This window comes from Stegostoma tigrinum, chromosome 21 (assembly GCF_030684315.1).
Source record: "Stegostoma tigrinum isolate sSteTig4 chromosome 21, sSteTig4.hap1, whole genome shotgun sequence".
In the NCBI taxonomy this organism is placed as follows: Eukaryota; Metazoa; Chordata; class Chondrichthyes; order Orectolobiformes; family Stegostomatidae; genus Stegostoma; species Stegostoma tigrinum.
Genome location: NC_081374.1, coordinates 27,976,056 through 27,984,427, shown reverse-complemented (window position 1 = coordinate 27,984,427; position 8,372 = coordinate 27,976,056).

The window sequence follows — 8,372 nt, the reverse complement described above, 5'->3', positions numbered from 1 at the left end:
TGAGTTGCTGTTCCTGCAACCTTCGGGTGGCATCATTGTGGCACTACAGGAGGCCCATGATGGACATGTCATCTAAAGAATGGGAGGGGGAGCGGGTGAAGGGGTCAGTGGAGGGAGGGTTAGGTTCCCGGTTGAAGAAGTAGGCATGGAGGCGATGGAGACGATTGGACATAGAACAGTTTTTCCGCCGCCTTTGTCTCCACGCCTACTTCAACCGGGAACCTAACCCTCCCTCCACGGACCCCTTCACCCACTTCCAATACAAGTCCTCCTCCTGGACACCACCCCCAGGCCTCCTACCCTCCCTCGACCTCTTCATCTCTAACTACCATCGAGACATTAACCGCCTCAACCTCACCACTCCTCTCACCCACTCCAACCTCTCCCCTGCAGAACGGGCAGCCCTCCGCTCCAACCCCAACCTCACCATCAAACCCGCAGACAAGGGTGGCGCAGTGGTAGTATGGCGCACTGACCTCTACATCGCCGAGGCCAGACGCCAACTCTCCGACACCACCTCCTACCACCCCCTCGATCATGACCCCACACCCGAGCACCAAACCATCATCTCCAACACCATTCATGACCTCATCACCTCAGGGGACCTCCCATCCACAGCCTCCAACCTCATTGTTCCCCAACCCCGCACGGCCCGTTTCTATCTCCTTTCCAAAATCCACAAACCTGCCTGCCCTGGTCGACCCATCGTCTCAGCCTGTTCCTGCCCCACCGAACTCATCTCCACCTATCTGGACTCCATTTTCTCCCCTTTGGTCCAGGAACTCCCCACCTACGTCCGTGACACCACCCATGCCCTCCACCTCCTCCAGGACTTCCAATTCCCTGGCCCCCAACACCTCATTTTCACCATGGACGTCCAGTCCCTATACACCTGCATTCCACATGCAGATGGCCTCAAGGCCCTCCGCTTCTTCCTGTCCTGCAGGCCCGACTAGTCCCCCTCCACCGACACCCTCATCCGCCTAGCTGAACTCGTCCTCACCCACAACAACTTCTCTTTCGATTCCTCCCACTTCCTAAAGACTAAGGGGGTGGCCGTGGGCACCCGCATGGGCCCCAGCTATGCCTGCCTCTTTGTAGGTTACATAGAACAGTCCCTCTTCCACACCTACACAGGCCCCAAACCCCACCTCTTCCTCTGTTACATTGATGACTGTATCGGCGCCGCCTCTTGCTCCCCAGCGGAGCTCGAACAGTTCATCCAAATCTCCAACACCTTCCACCCCAACCTTCAGTTCACCTGGGCCATCTCCAGCACATCCCTCACCTTTCTGGATCTCTCAGTCTCCATCTCAGGCAACCAGCTTGTAACTGATGTCCATTTCAAGCCCACCGACTCCCACAGCTACCTAGAATATACCTCCTCCCACCCACCCTCCTGCAAAAATTCCATCCCCTATTCCCAATTCCTCCGCCTCTGCCGCATCTGCTCCCACGATGAGGCATTCCACTCCCGCACATCCCAGATGTCCAAGTTCCTCAAGGACCGCAACTTTACCCCACAGTGGTCGAGAACGCCCTTGACAGCGTCTCCCGCATTTCCCGCAACACATCCCTCACACCCCACCCCCACCACAACCGCCCAAAGAGGATCCCCCTCATTCTCACACACCACCCCACCAACCTCCGGATACAACGCATCATCCTCCGACACTTTCGCCATCTACAATCTGACCCCACCACCCAAGACATTTTTCCATCCCCACCCCTGTCTGCTTTCCGGAGAGACCACTCTCTCCATGACTCCCTTGTTCGCTCCACACTGCCCTCCAACCCCACCACACCCGGCACCTTCCCCTGCAACCGCAGGAAATGCTACACTTGCCCCCACACCTCCTCCCTCACCCCTATCCCAGGCCCCAAGATGACCTTCCACATTAAGCAGGAGGTTCACCTGCACATCTGCCAATGTGGTATACTGCATCCACTGTACCCGGTGTGGCTTCCTCTACATTGGGGAAACCAAGCAGAGGCTTGGGGACCGCTTTGCAGAACACCTCCGCTCAGTTCGCAACAAACAACTGCACCACCCAGTCGCAAACCATTTCCACTCCCCCTCCCATTCTCTTGATGACATGTCCATCATGGGCCTCCTGCAGTGCCACAATGATGCCACCCGAAGGTTGCAGGAACAGCAACTCATATTCCGCTTGGGAACCCTGCAGCCCAATGGTATCAATGTGGACTTCACCAGCTTCAAAATCTCCCCTTCCCCCACCGCATCCCAAAACCAGCCCAGTTCGTCCCCTTCCCCGCCACTGCACCACAGAACCAGCCCAGCTCTTCCCCTCCACCCACTACATCCCAAAACTAGTCCAACCGGTCTCTGCCTCCCTAACCTGTTCTTCCTCTCACCCATCCCTTCCTCCCACCCCAAGCCGCACCTCCATCTCCTACCTACTAACTTCATCCCACCTCCTTGACCTGTCCATCTTCCCTGGACTGACCTATCACCTCCCTACCTCCCCACCTATCTTCTTTCCTCTCCACCTATCTTCTTTTCTCTCCATCTTCGGTCCGCCTCCCCCTCTCTCCCTATTTATTCCAGAACCCTCACCCCATCTCCCTCTCTGATGAAGGGTCTAGGCCCGAAACGTCAGCTTTTGTGCTCCTGAGATGCTGCTGGGCCTGCTGTCTTTATCCAGCCTCACATTTTATTATCTTGGATTCTCCAGCATCTGCAGTTCCCATTATCACTTATTCCTGATAGGGTTTAGGGTAAGGAATATATCTTCGTTCAAGCGTTTGGTCATTGAATCGGATTTGTATTTCCTAGCTTCATAGACAAAGATTTTAAACGTTAGCCTGACTGCAATAATGATAAGAAATCAATAGTAGTGCAGATTGCATAAACTTCAAGCCCTGTAATTAATACCTCTATTGCATTAAATAAAACATTATCTAGTCTTTTTTTAAATATTACAGAGTCCCACTGGTGCAATTCACTCACTTAAATTGTGCACAAGCTTGCAAGAGTGTTCAGAAATTGCTAGCTTTACTGCATTTATACAGTTAGATTGCATTTATATAGTTAGATTAAGCTTCCACCTATTTTAATTTAAATTAACCACAGGATGCTTAGAATAAATATGCAAAATATGGATAATTGATGGTATTGATACATCTTCTGGAAATGCTGAAAGGATGGGATGAGGGGATGGAGATTGTTATTAATTCACAGTGTATTGAAAATAATAACACATTTACTTGACACAATATAAAATAGTAGAGCAGTTAGATAAAAACACAGAACTGGCAAGAGGTGAATTCTGGACGTACCAGAACAGCTCTGCTTGAAATTTTACTGAATGTGCGCTCTGACATTTGGAAACATTGTAAAGGAGTGGGTTATTGTCAATTACAGTCATTTTTGGTTTTATTAAAAACTAAACATTTCAATAGTTGATTTGCACTTGCTTGACATTACTCTTTATAAACCGAGAGTCCAACTTATTTCAGTTTTTCGGTTACTATAACAACAGGTCTGCAAAACTATGCTTTGGAGGTCCTTGGAATAAAAATAAATAAAATTTTTGACTACAAAGCAGAAATGCACACTTACTCACCATCAGCAAAATTAAACACTGAAGCTGTAAGCAGCTTACATGAAATATGTTCATACAGTCCAGTTGCTAGTGATCATGGACTAGTTGTTCAAATCCAGACTGGATTCAGTTTTAAACAGATCATCTCATTCTTAGCTAAATATCAAAAAATGGAGCAATGAGGTACAGGGGTGTTCTTCTGCCCTTGCAGAATCTGAGTCTCAGAACGCCACTCCTGCATGAGATTTTTTAGGGGGAAGTGAATTCAGTGCCTAGGGTGGCTGCCTGCCCCACAAGGTTGTCAGCTAATTAGGCCTGTTCATAACAGCATTGCCAGTAGGTGGATTTAAGAAGTCACCTCACATTTTCCAGATGGACTCCAGTTTCCCAGCATGGAGGAGAGCAGCTACCAGCAAACTGGGAATTAGTATTACTGGATAGCCTAAAAATAATTCTGGGTAGGGGTGCATTCAAAGGCCACATTCTAGAGGAGTGTCAGCCAAAGTGGCAACTTGGCTGCACTTTTTCTGTTTTTGATTACATTTTAAGAAGTGGCTCACAATCTACCTTACTAGTGTGGAATCTGTCCAGTTGCTTACCTATGTTACTTTACAGTGCTCCTCTAAAGCTGTGTACTCTCTGATTTGCCTTCCTATTTTGGGACTTTATATCTTATAATTGGAAAGGAATCCATCTCCATGTCAATTCAGGTTTGGTGAAAATCTAGTTCATAGCTCATTTTTTTAGCATAGCATTTTTAGTTCTGGAAATTCAAATTTTCCAGTACAAAATGGAATAAATGTTATTGAAACTCCCAGAAGTCTAGTTCACTTACAAGTTTGTCATCATTGTTACTTTCAGAGCTTACCAGATGGGAAGGTAAGGTAATTAAAATGTAGAGTATAATGATTGTCAACACATCTGAGAAAAAAAAGGAAGTTCAGAAAGCCACTCACATTTGTTTAATAGAATCAGAAGACAAATATAAAAACAGCCAATGGACTTACTTAACTGGAGAAGTAGCATCTGTAAAGTTTGTAGTAATGCCAGTCCAGGCAGAAGTACAGCTCAAGCAGCTTAAAAGCAAAAGAAGCTTTAGGTTCAGGTCAGTTTAAGGACATCCAGATCAGGCTACATCATTCTGGACAGCTTAAGACGTTTCTCTGGTTTCAATTCAGAGTAGGGTGAAGGAAGCCTACAAGCAGCATTTGCTTGCTACAGGTAAGAAAGATTGAACGTCTCTAAATTTCAATGGCAGCTTGATAAAGCTGAGTCTGACAAAAGCTGAGCTTTTGCTTGTAATCAGATACTTGGGGGAATTTCAGAATCCTGGGAAACTCAGCCTTGGAACAAGAGATTGAGCTATTAGACTTCAGCAATCATTAACCCAACCCAAGTTGGAGAGTTTTTGAAAGTGAATCGTATGTATTTGGAGCAGGAGTAGGCCATTTGGTCTCTCAAGCTTACTTTGCCATTTCATAAGATCATGTCTGATGTGATCACTCCACATTCCTGCCTGTTTCCCAATACATCTTTGAAAAGGAGGAGCTGGAATCCCTTGCTCAGAAGGCAGAGATTTAATGAAGTTTGGTAACTTTCAATCTTATTAACATCTGAGTGGGATAGTCTTGACTGCACTGGGAATTTAAAGTGTCATCTAACCTTAGAAACAAAAAATACAGGGAAAGCAGCCAGTGGTTTATTGCCCATTTATAATTTTCCCGGACAGCAGTTTAATGTTAACCACATTGCTGATCTGCTGTCACATGTAGGCCTAACCAGGTAAGTATGCCAGATTTCTTTCCCTAAAGGACATTAAATTTTTTCAATAACCAACAATTATCAGACTAGCTTTTTATTGTATTCAAATTTCACAGTTTGCCACGGTAGTATTAAAACCCATACCCCCAGAACATTAACTTAGGGATCTGAATTGCTAATTCAGTGATTCAGATTACCACTACATCACTGTCCCTATTATGTACACAGTTCAGGCATGCTTATCTAGTCATTATTGCTTATGTTTCTTTTCAAATTTTGCATAATTCTTTTCACATATTCATTTCTGCTGCTTATTTTCCTACCCTTAGTTGTTCCATTCAGTGAAATCCTTAAAAGCTGATGGTCCATCAAAGCAATTCAGAACAACAATATGTCCACCATTCTCATAACAAAGGATTCATCTGTGACAAGTTCCTGAACTGAAAAAGACCCAGTTCCTGCTTTCAGTTGCTTTGATGCAAGTTCAGCCCTAACTGCCAAATGTGGCACATGTGGCTTTCCAGACCACTCAGTTTCCTCACCTTGAACATAAAATTCACATCCACAAAAAAAATTCCCTCTACCTAAATTAAGTTGCTATAATTCAACAATTTGAAAAATTTGAGAGAAGTTTTGAAAATTAACTCTGACATTACAAGATAGAGAGTAGAGATATGTTACTTTATTTGTTTTAAAATGATTTTTCTTTTTTCCTCCGGAAATGTTAGATTATAGGATTATCTAGGCTGTGTGAGATACTGGCCAATGTGTCTGAATTTTGCACAATGATACTGACACTGCAAGTAATTTAAGAGACTGATCATATTTGCTTTCAATATCTCAAATGTAAAATTCATACATAAATAAAAATGCAGAACTCAACATTTATAGCATGCTTATTACATTACTTAAACTAATACACAAAATTTAGAGGTTTTGCATGAGCTAATCTTTCTCTAGCCAACACATTGCCCCATCCCCATCCCTGCAACGAATAGAAATCAAAATCCAGGCCAAAGGGAGCATCACAATCATCACCTAACTATTAACATCGTACTATGTTGCAAATTATAGCTAGCAGAAACTTACCAACATGATTATGACGACTGCTTTATTTGACCTCTGAAGAATTATTTTTGTCAGAAATGTTTTAAAATGGAGGTATACTGAATTGTGTATCAAGAAGTTGTATCAGGAAGTTGAATTATCAGGAAAGAATTATGATTTCCCACATCACAGTGAAAAACAGAATAAAAAACAAATAAAGTTTACTTTCAAATCTGATCTTTGTGAACAGGGCCTTTCAAAGTGGCTTGACAGAATTTCACTAACTAGTGGAGAAGAATTAGACTTTAGAAAGAAACAGACCAACAAAACCCTTTTCATGCATTCTGAGAATAGACATTCAATGTCAAGAGCATGGAATAACTGCTGAAATATGATTTATTGTAAACTGCTGCTTTCTGTTTTAAAATCCCAAGTAATAGCATATTCTTAAAGTATCACTGTTATTAATAGTTCACAGACAAATTTCAATCACAAAAAATACCCTGAAAACAGGAATAAGCTTTTACTGGTTTATTAGGTAATATTCATGGTAGATGATGGTACAAAGTTGTTTATTCAGTGGATTTAAAAACAGAGTTCCATTGACTTAAGACCAATTGTAGTACTACATGCTTCAAAGTAGGGACTAATGTGATTTTTCTTCTCTAATCTTGGTATTACCGAATTGTCTGGATATTTCAGTAGGTTTCTATAAATTTAATTGTCATATTTTCTGATAGGACAAACTTTCAATAGTAAAAATACTTATTTTAAAGTTTGTTTCCTACATGTTGAAATAAAAAGATTCCGTTACGTGCTATATTTCCTAAACAAATAATTTTTGATTGACATACATACCGTACTATGTTAATCTACCAAGGAACTACTTAAAAATCACTTGTGCTTCCCTTCATATTCCAGTTCCTGTGATAATGTATTCCTAATTTCAAGACCATCTGTAGCATTTTAAGATTTCTACATGAATATTTGTAATAACAGAGATGTAATGCCAAACTGACTCTGCACTGCTACATCCACGTAAACCTATTGCAAATGCTTTTCTAGCAGTTGTTACCAATAAGTCGATATGTAATAATGATTAGTCAACCACTTTATTTTGCCAAACACTGAGCTAAAATTTATAGACACATCTATCTGCTTTGGCCAATAACTATTAAAATCAGTTTCACTGTGACCAGTTACTGTGACTATAACGGAACTGGTTACATTATGGCAAGTGAAACTGTATGAAACACAGTTGCTTTGAGGGTATCAAATTCAAGTTACCTGCTGAAGCAAATTTGCTAAGATGCTATTAAGGATACAGTTATACCTGTACAGAATGAAACAGTAACAAAATAGTTTACACTTCATAAAGGGAAAAACCTTTTGTTCTGTACTTAATGAAATATCTCAACGACTAAAATGGCTCTGAATGAGTGTGTATTGATGTAAAATCACACCTCATAACATTTAAATGATGAATAATTGTCAGCGTTCAAAATTATTACTCAAATATACCTGATGCCTTACTGGTAAAATAATTAAGAATTGCATTACTCTGGCAGCCACACACTTTCCAGTATATTTTCTTTTTGCTCTTTCTGGAATGAATTGAATAAGTTAACAACGATGGTTTGTATTTATATGGTACATTTAATGTAAAGAAGGTACCTCAAGTGATTCAGAAGCATAATAAAATATGATTTAGCAACACAAATAAATCTTAGAACAGATGATGAAAAGCTAGATCACAGAAGTTTTATGAAGTATTTTAAAGGAAGAAAAAAATGAAACAGAGGAAGTTCTGGAGTTTTAGGCTTGTGCAGCTGAGGGCATAGTTGCCAATGGTAGAGGGATGAAAATTGTGGGTGTTTAAGGAACTGGAATTAGCAAATACATTTTAAAAAGAGCGAGTTGAAGTGCTGAAGGGGTTTACAGAGATATGCCAAATCATGGCAGTATTTCAAAAGAAGGAAGCAAATTCAAAATTGAGGG